Raw genomic sequence first — 19,643 nt, 5'->3', positions numbered from 1 at the left:
TTATCAGACGAGTGAGTGAGGTGATTGTCCTGCTCTGCTCTGCACAGGTACAGCCTCACCTGGAACACTGTGTGTAGTTCTGGGTGTTACAGTAGAAAAAAGTTATTAAGCTACTGGGAAGTGTCCAGAAGAAGGCTATGAAGTTGGTGAAGGGTTTGGAGAGGAAGCCGTATGAGGAGCGGCTAAAGTCACTTGGTTTGCTCAGTCTGGAGAAGAGAAGACTAAGAGGAGACCTCATAGTGGTCTGCAGCTTTCTCACAAGGGGAGGAGGAGGGGCAGGCATCGAACTCTTTAGAGACCAATGACAGAACCTGAGGGAATGGCAGAAAGATGTGTCAGGAGAGGTTTAGGCTAGACATTAGGAAAAGGTTCTTCACCCAGAGGGTGGTGGAGCACTGGAACAGGCTCCTCAGGGAGGGAGTCACAGCCCCAACCCTGACAGTGTCCAAGAAGAGACTGGACAATGCCCTCAGATATATGGTGTAACGTGTGGAGTTGTCATATGCAGAGACAGGAGTTGGACATGATGATCCTTGTGTGTCCCTTCCAACTCAGGACATTCTATGATTCTATGATTTCGTCTGGCATGTAAACTCTTGCCTGGAAAATGTGCAAATGGAACTAAATCCAGCAGGCACAGACCCTGGCATCCCTTATCTGAATTGAGAATCTTAGCTATCCACCAGTACTTTAAAAGGTAATGGCTGTGTTAACTTCTTCCATGGCCACATTTTGAAATAAAGGCTGCTGTAGCTGATCCCCTGTGCATCCCCATCCTATAGATCCATATATTCAGAAAGTTTTATTAAACTGGCTTTAGCTTGACCATACTAGTCATAAAGCTTCTTTTTAATGAGGTACAGACAAACTGTGACTTGTTTGCAATATATAAAAAAAAAATATAAAAATCCCCAAAGACAATAGCAATCAATGTCCACACTTCACATTTGGAAATCAAATCCACACCAATCTTGAAAGATGTCTATAATTTCTAATAACTGTGTCTTCCAATGAACGCATAAGAGAGAATGCAAAATTTCAGGTATGATGTGTTCAGTAAGCTCAAACTGATATCCAGGATCTGAATATTAAAACCACATAGCATGTAATGCCAGAAATGGATACTCTATACTTACCTTTAAAAGAAAAACAAAACAAAATAAAATAAAACACCCCAAATCAAACCAGAACAACAACAACAAAAAGACCCCCAATACATTAATTTGACCAAATCCTTTAGCCTCCATCTTAACATACATTTTTATTGCAAGCTAATCTTCCATCCAAAAATGACGTATCTTTCAGATAGTTGCATCCCTTGGATACTGATTTTAAGTATATCTTGTTTTCATTGACAGAAGTTTGCAGCAGCATCATCTTCATTTACACAAATCCCCATTGTAATTTCTCAGAGACCTGCCAGTCTTCTTCAACTTTCCATACACTGTCACCATGTGTCAAAAAGAAAGTATTATGCCTTATTAATTGACATTATAAATAGAACCTTAATCCCAAATGGAAATGGAAAATAAAAGAACACTGGCTAATAACCTCCTGTGGCTTTCCAAACCCTTTCTGTTTTACAGAATCTGAAGTTAATTATTTTTACAGCCACTCAGGGAGAAAGTATCTACATTTCTTAATTCTCAGGTGCAACAGTATGGTCCAAAATGCTGTTGGTGTATTATAAAAGTGACTCCATAAAGGGTGACATCACTGCTTATGTTGTATCCTAATTAAATTAATCAGATTCCTGCCAGATACAAGGTGGACCTGAGCATTTGTTTTGAGGTTGGGCCTTAAGTGAGCAAATATATCAAGCAGTTGGTAGTATACCAAGACAGAAATTTATAAAAGGGAGTAGAAACTCATAAAAATATCTCAGAAAGCATATTTAGATTCCCATTAAAAAACACACTATAATAGTTGTCTCCCTGACAGCAACGACCTTGCTAGAAAATTCTGACACATAAATATAGCTAAGGGAAAATATCTAAGTTTTGATACCAATTTTTATTGCCAACTCCATAGGACAATTGGCTGAAGATACAGTTAATTACTCCATTCATAAATCTTCATACATCTGCTCTTCTCCACATACACAATATTTATGAAAAAGATTAAATTATTTGACTGTTTACAATTGCAGATGATGTCTTTTATGACCCATATACTCCAATGGGGACTTGTGCTTTTAAGTACAAAAACTTTTGGGTAAGCTTTAAACAGCTATAGGATTTACTAGTAAAACCTAAAGACCCTCCCTACCTTAATTCTCAAAAGTATATAGACACTAATGTTGCATCAATCAAGCATGTAAAATCCCAAAAAGGAAGTTAAATTTAGATGGAGAACCATGGCCACACAGCTACACACACTTACTATCTTGAACTAAGTTAGCATTAACCCAGGTGTTTCTTAGGCATTTTCATGCTGATTGAAGCTATGTCTTAAGGTACCAATAAGTTTTAGCAAAAGGAAATTCCTTTACATTTTGTTCTTGTCCTATACACTAAGAAACAAACAAACAAACAAACAAATTACATTAGTCTTCTCTGAGAAGTACAGGGACACCACTAGTTGAAAGCAATAAATATATCTACCAGATGGCAATCTGACACTTGTCTTTGCAAGTATAAATCCAGAAACTTACCTTTCAGAGTTGGTTGTTGTTTTTTGTTTGTTTGTTTGTCTTTTGTCAATGAAAGTGAAATTTTAAATTTATTTCAGGAAGCAAATCCTACAGAGAACACTAGACTGCCAATATCATCACAGCAGCTGGCAAAATTCCTTAATATAAACATATATAATTATTTTAAAAGAAGAGAAGAAGTTGATTTGCTCCCTCTCTGAGCTTTTTAATTTCTTCCTTTTAGGCAAGGGTTGTAGATTGTTTTTTCTTACTACATCCCAGTGAGAAATCCCTCCAGAGTTTGTGAAGTTGTTATTGCATTTACATTTTTGCTAAAAGTGCTTTGGCCAGCACATTCCTGCTGTAGATATGAAAGTTTTTCTAAACAAAAATTTTTCTAAACAAAAATTTGGAGTAGTCTTCATGCTTACTCTCCAGTTAGGTGAAGCACAGTTTTAAAACTATTTTTATGTCTGAAGAGGCAGACAGGCTTCTAATGGAATTTTGGAATTCACCTACCTTCTAAGCCATGTGACAGAGTTACTTTATTTCTTTGTAGAGCAGAAACCATTTTAAATTTCTGTACTTGGTGACAGAGAGGACATACCCAGCATGAGCTGTATTATGGACATTTTACTTTATTTCCGCATGTGTATGTATTAATTAGAGTCATTAATGTAATCATTTTGATTGACCATAGACAGTTATTCCAGATAAGGTCAAAAAAGTGCAGGTGTTTAGCTGAAGTGCTTGAGACAAGTAATATGAACATGAAGTTACACAAAATTCTTGCCCACAGAAATGTTAAGGTACTTCTTATGAACATTCCAAAAATCCCATGAAAACATCCTGTCCTGATGATTTGTTTCTGCTAGTCTGCTCCAATAACCAAAAAAACACAGAACAGTATAATAAAAAAATACTTAAGGGAAACATGTGAGACCATTCAGAGTATTTTTTTAAAACCTTAGTATTGTAGAAACAGGCAAAATTTTAATCAAAGACCTGAATCTTCACAATATGTGTCTGTGCCTCCATTTAGGACTACATATGTCCTGATGTTTCTCTACCTAGTACTTAAACTGTTCGCTTTTGCTGTAGCTTTCTCTTCATTTCTTTGACTTACTCTCAAATATATGCAGCTGGTGAGTGAGCCAACTAGGGGAGGCACCGCACTGGACCTGTTGTTTGCAAACAGAGAAGTACTTGTGGGTGATGTAATGGTTAGAGGCTGCCTTGGGCATAGTAATCACAAAATGATGGTGTTTTTGACTCTTGGAGAACCAAGAAGGGGGGTCAACAGAACTGCTACATTGGACCTCTGGAGGGCAGACTTTGGCCTGTTTAGGAGTTTGGTTGGCAGAATCTCTTCGGAGGCAGTCCTGAAGGGCAAAGTAGCCCAGGAAGGCTGAGCACTCTTCAAGAAGGAAGTCTGCTGGAAAAGAAGCACAGCAAGCTGTAGACAATCCAAGAGACTCCTAGAGTGCATTCAGAATAACTTCCTCGGCCAGGTAATAGACAACCCTACTGGACGGATGTGATACTGGACCTGATGGTCACCAATGCGAGCTAATCTGTGATGTCAAGATGAGAGGCAACCTAGGCTGCAGTGATCATGTGCTTGTGGAGTTTGCAGTCCTAAAGGATTTGGGACAGGCAAAGAGTAAAGTCAGGACACTGAATTTTACAAAAGCCAACTTCCAGCTCTTCAATGACTTAGTCAACAAGATGGCCTGAGAAACTGCCCTCAGGGACAAGGGAGCAAGACAGAGCTGACAGATCTTTAAGGACACATTCCGTAGAGCACAAGAGCTCTTGATTCCTGTCCAAAATGATATTTGGTAGTGTCAGTTTTAGCATATGTGGTTGATAGATAGTGATGGCCCAGAAGTTTCAGGGTTAAAGAATTACTTGTATTTCACAGAATATAATTAGTTATTACACAAAAGTGTTTAGCTTGGAAAGACATGTTATTGACAGGAAAATACATGTATAAAACAAGCAGTAAAGTTTATCTGGCAAATTTTGTGTTTTGTTTTGTTTTTAATAACTAAACCATCTGGTGTATCTAGAAATACAAAAATATCATTGTGTAGCAGTTGTAGAAATACATATTTACAAAATACCTGTGGTACTTATTAATATAAAGTTCTCAAGAAATGAAGGTCTAGCAGGAGTAATCTTGCAGAAAAGATTTACAGAGTAGATATAGCTCCTTTAAATTAATAGGTAACAAAAAGTATATATGCAGTGCAATATCTACAGGTAGTCAGGTTATTGGTCACCTCATCAAAAACCTGTCAGAGGAGTAAGCCAAGATAGGCAGTGAATGACAACACCTCCACTGTCAATGACCTATAAGAGTAATCTGTAACAGTTATATATACGTGGCTAAAACGCCAAACTAATCTACTTTATATTTTCAAGTCCGTGTCAATTGTTTTGAAATAAAAAGAACATTATCACTGTCATATTGAGTTCTAACACAAGGGCAAAACTATCAAGCAGCAAATGACAAATCATAGAGAGAAGTCTGGTGTGCCAGATAAATTATATGATGAAACACATCACCAATAATTTATATACACTCAATATTCTCAGTCTGTTTCAAAATGTTTACTGAAACTTTGTAATATTCAAGCAAAGTAGATATTATTACCCATTTCATTCTTGTCTACAAGAAAACTTTCTGATTTTGCCACCCAGAAGTTCTGGTATCTTTGGGAGCTGGACTCCGGATTTCTCACTCATCAGACAGTTTTAGACAACACTTTGATCCACCTTTGCTTTCCACTGAATCTTTTGTTGTAATGCAAAGCAAGCAAAAAGAATGCTAATTGAGTATATAATGCTGCCAAAATAAAATTACTTTGTTACCTTGCATTTGTAACTAGGCTTGCACATATTTTTCATTCATTCTGACTCTGGTGTTTGTAACATGTTAAAAAAAAAAGGCATAAAATTTCTTTGATGGTGAAGAATCAGACCTTATTGTTTCATTAATATAAATTGCTAGTTTGAATATGAGCTTCAAAACTCAAAGACTATCATAAGGTATAAACAAAGCTCTTTTCATCTGTGATTTTATTATGGTGTGATAATTCTACCTACATTCTATGTAATAGCATACAATCTTGGGGGATTTATGTGGGTGTTCTTAGATTACTAGCAATCTACAAAAGTTCATTACTTGAATGCACTTTCTGAATGAGAGATCTGAACAATGCCCCCTCTGCTCCTACAATATACATTGTACCCAATATTGAATTTAGATGCTGTTTTAATCAGAAACAATAAGGAGCAGTTTAAGATAAATTGCTTTCATTATGATCTAGCATTTATGGAACATAACATTGCTTTTCACCTCAGAACGTGATATTCTCAACAAGAAGCATGAAAGAGCTCACTCAAATAAAATAATTTTGACATTCAGGTCTTAGTACTTAAAAAAAAAAAAAAAAGCCCTACCAAAAATATCCCTGCTTTAAGAACAGCGTTATAATGTTTCCTATGATATGAGAGGAACAGTTCTTTCTTATCATTGAAGATATAGTAAAAAAATACAACAAATCACCTAACTTCCTTCTCCTCCCTACCCCAGCAAAAAAACAAACAAACAAACAAAAAAAACACCTAAGCAAACAACACCCCAAAACATCAAACCCTGCGTTGTTTCATCTTTGAGAGAATTATACTTAGGTTTTCCATAAAAAGACTTTTCTACACACATAACTGAGGGACCTTTATGATGAAACTCTTTGTGATTCTTCAAGGTGAAAGCAACTGTTTTATTATATAGTTTCAGTATGTAGTTTTAGGCCTTCACCACCTTAACCTTCCAAAACTATTCATTTTATTTTATTATTTTATTCCATACTTCATTTCTTGACCTTCGGCTTCTGTATTTCCCACTTGAGGAATCTGTTCTTTATAGTCCACCTGCCATTGCTTCAGAAAAGGAAGGTATCTTGATCTACAAGAATAATTTGTGCATCATTTTCCTGCTTATTGTGTGTACAGCATGCCTGTTTATCATGGGACCTGCCACTATGATAGGGAACACACTTTTCTTTTTGCTTCCTGACTTATCTTTTCAGGGATATGTTTTTGAAAAGATGATGGAATAATACTACTGCTCTACTTTCCTTTGAGTAGTGATATTGAAGAACATTGCAAAGAAAATTATACCTCATGCAGTTCTTTGTAATTTACAATACATTTGGAGAGAAGTAAACTAGTCCAGATAACAAAATTAAAATCTTCCCTACAGCACTTTATGTTGATTTTTAATTATGAAGTGTGGCTTGTGAAACTGGGATTAGAACCAGATTATTCCAGTATTAGCAGGACAACTTTTTGCATCAGAAATTTCCAAACTGCAGTTTGTTTGCCACTTACAGCCAATGAAATGTCTTATGCGTGCCACAACGGATAGTTTGCACAGCAGACCTCCTCAGCAGAGCATGCTGATTGTCAGGGATGTGACAGCTGGGATATTTCTTCAAGCTGCTCAGAGAGCTGGACCTTTCTACAAATGAGAATTGTGCAGAGAGAACACAAGACATATACTCATAGAAACTATAACAATCATAGAATCATTTAGATTGGGAAAGACCTTTAGGATCATCAAGTCCAGCCATTAACATAACGCTACCAAATCCATCACTAAACCACGTCCCTAAGCACCACATCTACACATCTCTTAAACACCTCCAAGGACGGCGACTCCACCACTTCCCTGGGCAGCCTGTTCCAATGCCTGACAACCATTTCTGTAAAGAATTTTTTCCTAATATCTAATCTAAACTTCCCCTGGTGCACCTTGACCCAATTTCTTCTTGTCCTGTCACTTGTTACTTGGGAGAAGAGACCAACACCCACCTTACTATGACATCCTTAGACATTGTTGTAGAGATGGATAACCCCTCAGCATCCTTTTCTCCAGGCTAAACATCCCCAGTTCACAGAATGACAGAATCACAGAATGTTAGGGATTGGAAGGGACCTCAAAAGATCAGCTAGTCCAATCCCCCTGCCGGAGCAGGAACACCAAGATGAGGTTACACAGGAAGGCATCCAGGCAGGTTTTGAATGTTTACAGAGTAGGAGACTCCACAACCTCCCTGGGCAGACTGTTCCAGTGTTCTGTTACCCACAATGAGAAGAAGTTTCTTCTCAAATTTAAGTGGAACCTCTTGTGTCCCAGTTTGAACCTATTACCTCTTGTCCTACCATTGGTTGTCACTGAGAAGAGCCTGGCTCCATCCTCCTGACACTCACCCTTTATATATTTGTGAACATTAATAAGGTCACCTCTCAGTCTCCTCTTCTCCAAGCTAAAGAGACCCAGCTCCCTCAGCCTTTCCTCATAAGGGAGATGCTCCACTCCGTTGATCATCTTTGTTGCCCTGCGCTGGACTCTCTTCAGCAGTTCCATCCTTCCTGAACTGAGGGGCCCATAACTGGACACAATATTCCAGATGTGGTCTCGTCAGGGCAGAGTAAAAGGGAAGGAGAACCTCTCTCGACCTACTAACCACTATGCTTCTAATACACCCCAGGATGTCATTGGCCTTCTTGGCCACAAAGGCACAGTGCTGGCTCATGGTCATCCTGCTGTCCACCAGGACCCCCAGGTCCCTTTCCCCTATGCTGCTCTCTAATAGGTCATTCCCCAATTTATACTGGAACCTGGGGTTGTTCTTACCCAGATGCAATATGCTACACTTTCCCTTGTTATATTTCATTAAATTTTTCCCCATCCAACTCTCCAGCCTGTCCAGGTCTCGCTGGATGGCAGCACAGCCTTCTGGCGTGTCAGCCACTCCTCCCAGTTTGGTGTCATCAGCAAACTTGCGAATAGTACACGCTATTCCATCATCCAAGTCATTGATGAATATATTGAATAATACCTCAGCCGCTCCTCATAAGACTTGTGCTCCAGACCCTTCACCAGCTTCTTTGCCCTTCTTTGGACATGCTCTAGAACTCGGTGTCTTTTTTGTAGTGAGGGGCCCAAAACTGGACACAGGATTCAAGGTGCATTCTCACCACAGCCCAGTACAGAACAATTAATTCCCTAGTCCTGCTGACCATGCTATTTCTGATACAAGCCAGGATGCTATTGGCTTTTTGGCCACCTAGGCACACTGTCGGTTCAGCCAGATATGGACCAAAAGTGCCAGGTCATTTTCCAGTGTTCAGCCTTTCAAACGCTCATCACAGAGCCTGTAGCACTGCATGAGATTGTTGTGACACTAGTACATCACCTGCCCGTTATCCATGTTGAACCTCAGACAATTGGCCTTACCCATTGAGCCAGCCTGTCCAGATCCCTCTCCAGAGCCTTCCTACCCTCCAGCAGATCAACACTCCTGTCTTTCATAAACCCATGCTGACTGGGCCTGATTACCTGGTTGTCTTGTATGGAGGCCACGTGATGGCACTCAAGGTGATCTGCTTCATAACCTTCCCTAGCACCAAGGTCAGACTCGCAGGCCTGTAGTTCCGTAAATCCTCCTTCTGGCCCTTCTCTTAGAAGAGCATCACATTCGCTCATTTCCAGTCAACTGGGACCTCCCCAGTTAGCCAGGGCTGCTGAAAAATGATGGAAAGTGGCTTGGTGAGCATTTCTGCCAGGTCCGTCTGTATGGTTGGGTGGATCTCATTTGGCCCCATAGATTTAGTGTGTGTCTAAGTGTGCTGGTTTGACTGAAACTGGGTTAATCTTCTTCATGCAATTAGAGGCCATTCTTTTTCATAGTTAGCATGCTCATTATTTGGACTTAGTTTGAGAACAAGAAGATAACACCACAGCACAGAGCTAATGCTTTTAATTGCTCTGGTCTGAGAGCCAAGGACACTCTGAGTGCTCTGCCCACAGGTGTGAGGCATGGAGGAAGTTGGGCATGGATGGGGCAGAGCTTGACTGATATCCAGACTGATCAATGAGCGTATTCCACCCTATTAGCGTCATGCTTCAGATATAAGGATTGTTGGGCCTTCCACTCTCTGCTCTTGCTCTTCCACTCTCTTTCTCGCTCTTGCTTGCTCTGGAGTGCAGCCAGGGGAGTTTGCATTGAGAGTTTTAGTTTGGCCTTTTGCCATTTTGCAGAGGCCTCTGAGCCTTTTTGCCTTTTTCCTCTCTTTTGTCTCTCTGGGATTGCCTGTGGGACCATGTGTCGTTTCCTGGGACTGGCTACTCAGTGTGTTCATGAGGAATTGCCTTGAGTATCTTTTATATCTATTTTATACATATGTATACTAGTCGTGTATTAGTATTTTGTTATTTTATTAAAATATATTTATCTCATTCCAAGTTTCTCCCTTCCCTTTTGATTGTCTCCCCCTGTTGGGGGGGAATGAGGGAGTGGGTTGTATTGCTCCATGAGACTAAGTGGTGTAGCAATTTCTCCTTGGATTAAGGGAACTTCATTGTGCACCCTGTTCCTGTCTTCCAGCTCAGGGGGCTCTGTACCCTGGAGTACAACTGGTCTTACTATTAAACACTAAGGCAAAGAAGGTATTAAGTAAATCAGCCTTTTCCTTATCATTTATCACTACATTTCTCATTGCATCCAATAAAAGATGGAGATTGTCTTTAACCCTCCTCCTGTTGCTAAAGTGTTTATAGAAACATTTTTATTGTTTTTTATGGCTGTAGCCAGATTGTTCTAGTTGTGCTTTGCCTGTTTGAATTTTCTCTCTGCATAACATCATGACATCCTTGCAGTCCTCCTGAGCTTCCTGCCACTCCCAAAGGTCACCAATTCTTTTTTTTTTCCTGGTTCCAGCCAAAGCTCTCTGTTCAACCAGGCCAAACTTCTTCCCCACCATGGGGACAGCCTGCTCTTGCAGCTTTAATAATCATAGAATTGTAGAATCATAGAATAGTTTGGGTTGGAAGGCACCTTCAAAGGTCATCTAGTCCAAGCCCCCTGCAAAGAGCAGGGACATCTTCAACTAGATCATGTTGTTCAGAGCCCTGTCCAGCCTGACCTTGAATGTTTCCAGGGTTGGGTCATCTACCACTTCTCTGAGCAACCTGTTCCAGTATTTCACCATCCTCATTGTAAAAAATTCCTTCCTTATGTCTGGCCTGAATCTCCCCTTCTTTAATTTAAAACCATTACCCTTTGCCCTATCACAACAGGCCCTGCTAAAAAGTCTGCGCCCATCTTTCTTACAGGCCCCTTTTAAGTACTGAAAGGCTGCAATAAGGTCTCCCCGGAGCCTTCTCTTCTCCAGGCTGAACAACCCCAACTTTCTCAGCCTGTCCTCATAGGAGAGGTGCTCCAGCCATCTGGTCATTTTTTGTGGGTCTCCTCTGTACTGTCTCCAACAGGTCCGCATCTTTCCTGTACTGAGGGCTTCACAGCTGGTTGCAGTACTCCAGGAGGAGTCTTACAGGAGCAAAGCAGAGGGACAGAATCACCTTCTTTCACCTGCTAGCCACACTCATTTTGATGCAGCCCAGGATACAACTGACCTTCTGAACTGCAAGCACAGATTGTTGGATCATGTCCAATCCTTCATCCACCAGAACCCACAAGTCATTATCAGCAGGACTGCTCTCAATCCCTTCATCCTCCAGCCTGTATTGATATTGGGGGTTGCCTCAACCCAGGTGCAGCACCTGGCACTTGGCCTTGTTGAACCTCATGAAGTTCGCATGGGCCCACTTCTTGAGTTTGTCCACGTCCCCCTGGATGGCATTTCGGCCCTCAGGCATGTCAACTACACCAATCAACTTGCTGAGGGTGCACTCAGTCCCACTGGCTATGTAATTTATAAGGGTATTATGTAGTACTGGTCCCAATATGGACCCTTGAAGGACATCACTTTTCACTGTTGTCCATCCAGACATTGAGCCATTGACCACTACATTCTGGATGCAACCATCAAGATAGTTTCTCATCCACTGAACAGTCCACCCATCAGATCCATACCCCTCCACTTTAGACAGATGGATGTTCTGGGTTACTGTGTCAAAGACTACAGAAGTCCAGGTAGGTGACAACTGTAGCCTTTCCTTTGTCCACTGATGTAGTTACTCCATTGTAGAAGGCCACTACACTGGTCAGGCAGGACTTGCCCTTGATGAAGAAATGCTGGCTGTCCCAAATCACCTCCCTGTCCTCCATGTGACTTAGCGTTGCTCTAGGAGGATCTGTTCCATGATCTTCACAGACACAGTGGTGAGGCTGACAGGTCCGTAGTTCCTGGGGTTCTCCTCTCTACTCTTTTTAGAAATGGGTGCAACATTTCAGTTTTTCCAGTCACTGGGGACTTCACCTGACTGCCATGCCTTCCCAAATATCATGGAGAGTGGCTTGGCAACTACATCAGCCAATTCCCTCAGGACTCTGGGATGCATCTCCTCAGGTCCCATAGATTTATGTATATTCAGGTTCCTCAAGTGGTCATGAACCAGGTCTTCACTTGCAGAGGGAGGTACTATCTTGTAGTTCCTGGACTCAAGAGGTGTGTGAAGAGAGCTTGTCAGTAAAGACTGAGTCACAGAAGTTGTTGAGTACCTCAGCCTTCTCCTTGTCCATTGTTGGCAGTTTTGTTCAGCGGGGGGTACACTTACTTTGACCTTCCTTTTCTGGTTAACTTACCTGTAGAAGCCCTTCTTGTTATTCTTTTTGTCCCTTGTCAAGGGACCTGGGCCACCTGGGCACACTGCTGGCTCATATTCAGCTGGCTGACAGTCAACATCCCCAGATCCCTCTCTGCCAAGCAGCTTTCCAGACACTCTTCTCCAAGCCTGTAGTGTTGTATGAGGTTGTTATGACACAAATGCAGGACCCCTCACTTGGCCTTGTTAAATATCATACAATTGGCCTCAGCTCTATGTTTCAGTCAGCCCAGGTCCCTCTGTATGGTCTTCCTACCCTCCAGCAGATCAACACTCCCACCCAATTTGGTGTCATTTGCAAACTTACTAAAGGTGCACTCAGTCCCTTCATCCAGATCATTGATAAAGAGATTAAACAAGAGATTGAATCCCAGACAATGCTAGCAAACCTGGTGCCACGTAGGCCATCCCATTATCAAAAAACCCAAAACTATGGCAGTGACACCAGCCACAGAGCCATGTATTAATGGATTGAGTCTGTCTGTTTCTTTCGGTGTTGCTGCCTGATACTGGAAGCAGAGAGGAGAAAACTAACCTGTGCTCCTATTGCCCTTATCAGCCATCCAAAGGCCTCAAAGTCTCTTTTCATTGTCCCTGTGTGGAATAATTACTGAGAGGGCAAATTATTGAAACTAATTATCAAAGGTACACTTTGATAAAGTTATATCCACATTCTTGGCACATAAGGCAGTTGCTCGGCATGCAAGGAATCTGCTCGGCATGGTTCCTTCTCCCTTCCCTGGCCTGCATTCTTGTATGTTAGTATATGGAGGGAGTCCAGTGTGCTGGCACCAACGAGAACGGGGGGTGGAGTGGTATGGCAAGGCCCTGTGTATAAGGCAAGTACAGGAACTAGATGGTACTGTGTACATAGCTGCTGCCAAGTAAGAGATAAATATTCCATTCCATCTAAAATGCAAGTTGCTGAGCTAGCAGTTGTGGTGAAATTTGTCCTGTGGATGAACTCTGCTCATTATGATACCAAAACACATCTCCATCCCAAAAGATACCTGCCTCCATCATGCCTCCATGCTCTCTTGAGCATGCTCTCTGAATTCTTCTAAGTCTATACCTTTAAAACCAAAGCAAGAGAATTTTACACCGATCAATAACAAAGGTGCTTATGACTCAAGCTCCACCCGAACATATTATAGAAAACAGTATAAAATACCCTAACAATAGCGGAAGGTTGGGAAAGACACCATCACTGAGAAGTCAAGGAGACAGCATCACAGACTTCTGGGATGGAGTCAACAAGCTGAGCCTATCTTCTCCGAAAGGATACTATTGGGTAAGATTTGCACACTTGTGTATAACAAATGTTCCCTGGGAAACTTAGACTTCAAGCTTATGTTTGTAATCACATTTTTACTGCTATATAATCACGTTAGAATATATATATTTGCTACTAAAACGTCAAGTAAAGTGTATTTTTGCAGACAGTGTATTTTATCAATGGCAACATAAAGAAATGATACCTGTTGCTTTAATAAGCCTCCTTATTTGTGAATCTAGTCATGAGAATTTCTCATTGGATGTGCTTAGACTTATACTGTTTGTGAATCTGTGCAAGTGTGTAAATTCAACAACCACGACCTGACCCTGCACTATGAGTGAATCCGTAATCACATGAATTCTATGTAAATCTGGACTGGCTGTTGAGCACAATCAGACTTACAGTGCTGACTTGAGGTCACTTGGGTGTAACTGGGTATCACTCAGAAGCTAAGCTCAGCTGCTTCCAGCCCCCAGTAAAATACTGAGGACAAGCTGGAATGCAAGGCAGTTTAGTTTCTTCCAAATTAACCCTTTTAATGAAATACCTTGGACTATGGGTTGTAGCTTCATCACCACCAGTACTGGAGACCAGTAATGGGTGGTAGTCTAAGGGCCATACCATGCTCGGATGTTTTGTAGCAATGTCCTTAACCCAGGCCTCAGATCAAGTGTACCCTGATGAAGATTGCTGATGACACCAAACTGAGCGGTGAAGTGGACGCTTCATAAAGGAGAGCCACCTTGCAGGATGACATGGACAGGCTGGAAGACTGGACTAACAAGAACCTTATGAAGTTCAACAAGGATAAGTGTAAGGTCTTGCACCTAGGAAAATATAATCCAGGAGTGCATCACAGGCTGAGATCTACCCGACTAGGGAGCAGCTCTCTAAAAAGGGATGTGGGTGTCCTAGTGGACAACAAGCTCAATATGAGTGAACAGTGCGCTGTTGTTGCAAAGAAACCCAACAGGATGCTGGGCTGCATCAGCAAGGGCATCACCAGCAGAGACAAAGAAGTCATTATCCCATTGTCCTCAGCACTCATCAGACCACATCTGGAATACAGTGTTCAGTTTTGCTCCCCACTATACAAAAATGTGTGGACAGGCTGAAGAGGGTCCAGAGAACGGCCACAAAGTTGATCCAAGGACTGGGAAACTGCCATGTAAGGAAAGGCTGAGAGAACTGGGCTTGTTCAGCCTTGCAAAAAAAAAAAAAAAAAAAGCTTAGGGGACACCCTACAACCGCGTTCCAGTGTTTAAAGGGTGTCCTGGTTTTGTTAAAAACAAGACAAGTTTCTCTTTTAGTGAATTTTCCTTTCAGCTAAAGTCTTTTTAGTAACTGCAGTTTTCTAAAGTAGGATACATGTTTTGGTAGACATACCTGTACGGGACTATAGTGGAAGATTTGGCGAGGAGGTTAGTTAAATGTAAATATGCTCTAGTGACTTGCACCTGTCTGTAGAAAAAGCACATACATCACACTAATTGTTTTACTGACCTTGTGTTCTTGATGAGTAGAACCTCTGTGTTAGATAACATAGGCCTGTGAGAAACTCTAGGCACCTTATCACTACGTCTGAGATTCCTGCTTTGTTGTAAGAAAAGAGCAGGAGGCTGCACCTGCCTGAAGCCTTGAAATACAGGTGAGCTCAGCAGGCCTGGCGATCTTCCAGCAGGGCTGAACTGATGAGCGCCTGCGTCCCCGCTTGTGTCACCTGTGCCTGGGAGCTTAGGTGCTACTTCGGAGATTTCCCCAGTAGAGAGGTAACTAAAATAAAACTTGTTCTTTCCAATGCATTAGTGGCCTCTGGCTCTTCTTGCAATGTGCCTGGGTATGTGTACACAATACCAATGGAATGCAAGGTCGCTGATAATGATGCACGTTCCATAAGTGAGAGGGGCAAGGAGGAGCGAACTGAACAGGTGACTAAAACTGACCAACTAAGCACTCCATCCCATTCATGTGATACTTCATATAAAAGTGGGAGATCACGAGGATCTCGTCCCTTTTTCCCCTTTTTGAGTGTGGCTAGCATCTGGGAAGGACCCTGCAAACTGAGGCCTAGTGACAGACTGAGGCCTAGTGACAGACTGAATCCAGTTCCGGTTTGCTGCAAAGTCCAGCCCAGGACTTCCAGGTGTCTCCTGCTGCGGCAGGTGCAGTTCTTTCCTGGGATTTGCAAGATTCGTTTTGTTTATTTTGTATTATTTTATTTTATCTATTTTATTAGTAGCATTAGTAAAACATTTTTATTTTTTTCCAACTCTCTCTGTCCTTCTTTGCCTTCCAATCGCCTGTACTTGGTGGGGGGGGGTTAAAGGGGTAAGAAGAGAGAGGGGGTTAACAAAGCATCTGCCACAGTTTATTGTCGCCCTGCAATCAAAACTTGACAAAGGGTGGCTGCAAAGAAGATGGAGACTCCCTTTTTACAAGGAGTCACATGGAAAAGATGAGGGGGAATGTATACAAGTTATTCCTGGGGAGATTCTGATGGGACATAAAAGGGAAATTTTTCACAATGAGAACAATCAGCCATTGGAATAATCTCCCCAGGAGAGTTTTGGATTCCCCAACATTGGACACTTTAAAGATTCAGATGGACAGGGTTCTGAGCCATCTTGTCTAGACTGAGCTTTTGCCAAGAAAGATTAGACCAGATGATCCTTGAGGTTCCTTCCAACCTGGGATTCTACAATTCTCAGACACTCTCCTCATGCCATACTTGTAATTGCATTCCCTAGAGCATGGAAGGTGCCCAGCAGCCATTTTTGTCTAGTACAGCTGTTTCTAAATCACCCTCACATTCCTTTTAGTTTTCATCTGGGTATTACACGAACACATGTCATTTTGTCTCACCTCCCATAAGTATTTATTTCATCCTAGGCACAAAGCAATCTTTAGAACTCCCCTACTGAGGCTTAGCTTCTGCCAAACAAATATCACAACCAGGCATGCAGTCTTCAATCAGAATTATGATGTCTTTTGTGTCTGAAGGCAACAAGTGGTGTAAGTTAATTACACCTAGTTCAGTCATCTGGGTGCCAAATACAGAGGGATTATCTAGCAGTTTTGTTCTGCTTGTGGAGAAAAAAAAAAAAAAAGTCACACAACGCAGACACAAAACAGCAACAAATGCTTTTTACATTTTTATCCTCCCCATCCCCCTCTTAAGTACTTTTAAAAGTCTGTTCCTCTCCCTACCTCATACCCATGCTTTAGAAGGAATCAGGAAGATGAAATGAATGAAAGGCAACCATAAAAGGCACAGAACAAATACAAGTTGCAATTTAAAAAACAAGGCAACTAAAATTCTTGAACTCCAAAAGTAACGTTTTTGCAACATTACAACACATCTGAATATGGTCCAATCATGATTTGGACACTTGGTAACATGCATGAATCCCAGCAGGGCACACAGGATTATTGCTGCAAGTTGTTCAGCAGAAGCGATGTTTCACCTGGTAAAAAGAATCAAGAAGTAACATCCTTGTTACCGTGCTCACCACAGCTCTCTTCCTTTCAGCAGGCTCTGCAGCACAGCATTTCAGAGTGTTGTACTTCACAAAGTGCTGGCACTGCACTGCAGCTCTGATCCAGCATCAGGTTTACACACATACTTCACTTTTTGGGTTTTAGTGTAGGTTTTGTTGTTGTTGGGGTTTTTTTGTTTGGTTTGTTTTGGGTTTTAATATCAGAGACATCACAGAATGCATGAATGCATTGTGTAGAGAGGTCCAGAGTGCAGTCTGAAAGGCAAAGCAGCCACCTACCAGCATTGTTCTCTCGAAGAAAATCCACAGGGCTGATCTGGCACATAGATGTTCATTTAAAAGAAGAAACAGTGGGTATTCCCAATGCTTATCTCAGAGTTCACAAACCCAGTGTTATGCACCCCCTAGCAAAGCCCTCTACTTTTGCAGCACTATATTCAGGCTGAAAAAAAAATAACTGGTTCTTCTCACTAAAGGCCTTCCTTATACTGCTTTCTAAAGGAAGACCTACATCTCCAAATACAAATAATGATCAAGTTTGCATAATCTAATTTCAGTCTTAAGTGCAGGCTGCCTAAAAGGACAGATTTTGGTGCTAGAAACTGTCTGGAGTTGAGTTTATGCAGCCATGTTGATTTTAGTGGTGTTGTTCCTGTATACAACATTATTTATGTTCACAAATCGTATTGCATAACGTGTGTTCCAGTCATGTTGCTGAGACACTGTAGGAAATACATATGGCATTTTTTGTTTTCTTTTGTCTTTTTTCTCTCTTTTTTTCTTTTAATTCCTCTAGAGCACACTGAACCAAGTAGAATTGGCATAGTCATTCTTAGCCATGCAACTGTTTCTTGAGTGCACTGTGAGCAAACATATTGTGTGAATGACATCAGTGCTGCAGAAAAGTTGACAAAATATTACCAAAGACAGACATTTCTTCAGAACTCTCAAAGATTCAATTAACTGTTCATGTCTTTGACAAATTTGCACATTGGTAAAATATTCAGTCTACCCTAAATAATTCCTGCCATTCCAGCTGGAGATGATAGGATTCTTTTGCCTTTCTTCTGTAATCTCTATAGTACCTTTCCACTAAACAACCCTCAACTTCTGTCCCAGGCTCATCTGATCTTCAACATTTTCGCACAGCTTTGCTTAAAACAGCAAGACTATTCAACCTGCATGATTCTTAGCCAGTCTGTTTACTTCTAAATGACCTACTCCCAAACACATATTTTTTGCAGAACATGGTACTGTTTAAACCAGAGGAAAGAAACAAAGAAAAAACCCTCTCGAGTGTGAATAAGAATTAAGCCCCCTCAATCCACACAAGTAGTTCATTAATCAATTTAATCACCAGCGGGGAAAAAAAAAATTCTTACTTGAGATCTTGTGTCCTTTTCACTGACCAGATCTACTGACAAAGATTAAGCATCCAGATGTGAAAGTAATGGTCACATAAGCAAGGATTTTATGAACAGGCATTACTGTTATCATTATGTACCATGGCATCTTAGACAAAATGTCTTGATGTATCTCAGTGTTGTTGCACTACAGTTCTATTTCAGTTGTAGTTTATATTTTAATACAATATCTTAATTAAAATAAGTGATAGAGAATCACAATATCTGTAGATATCTCCCAGTGTTTATCAATGCAGATAAAAACATTGTCCCATGTCTAGCTGGAATTCAGATTTTAACTAAGCATTCTGGAATCCACATGTCTATAATCTGATTTCCAGAGCTGTTACGCCTTGTTATTTACTGAAATGATGACAGTTCAGTATGAAGAACTTAAAATCTAAATCAAGATGTCTGAGGATTCTTGGTCTCACTACAAAATGTAATGTAAATATGACTGGAAGCTTGAAAAGAAGACAAGGAATCTTAGATCATTCTATTTAGTGACTCAGCTGAAGACCGACATGGTTGTGGGTAAGCATCTCAAACTATATAAAACAGGCTAGAAGAGTCAGAAGGATTCTCATTTTCCAGGGTGTTACAGTCAAATAACATTGCCAAGACTTACAATCATCATATTAGGAAGAACTACAACTAAAGACAAAGGTTATATCATCAGACATGAATGATTCACAGACATAGCTGTGGGCTAAAGACATTTTCTTCCATATCTGTCCAGAACATGAATTTGATCAGTGGGCAGCAATTGATCATAATTCTCATAATTGCCCCAATCTTAAGAAAAAAAAAAAAAATCAAACAAACAAAAAAGGAGAAAAAAACCTGCTGTTCTGGGTGTGGTCATGTGAGCTCACTAAATGGCGAGACCTTCCTTCTTTGTTCCTGAGGGAGCACAGGAGTAGGTTCAATCAAGTGCTGCTGTCTGACCTGGAATATCTTCATACAAAAAATATCTGGACAGGCTGAAGAGTGTCCAGAGAAGGGCCACAAAGTCGATCAAAGAACTGGGAAACTGCCCTGTGAGGAAAGGCTGAGAGAACTGGGCTTGTTTGGCCTTGCAAAAAGAAGGCTTAGGGGAGACCTCATCACCATCTTCCAGTGTTTAAATGTTGGCTACGAAGAAGATGGAGACTCCCTTTTTACAAGGAGTAACATCAAAAAGATGAGGGGCAAT

The sequence above is a fragment of the Streptopelia decaocto genome (genome assembly GCF_964273445.1).
Source record: "Streptopelia decaocto genome assembly, chromosome: 7".
Classification (NCBI taxonomy): domain Eukaryota; kingdom Metazoa; phylum Chordata; class Aves; order Columbiformes; family Columbidae; genus Streptopelia; species Streptopelia decaocto.
This window is presented reverse-complemented; position numbering follows the sequence as displayed.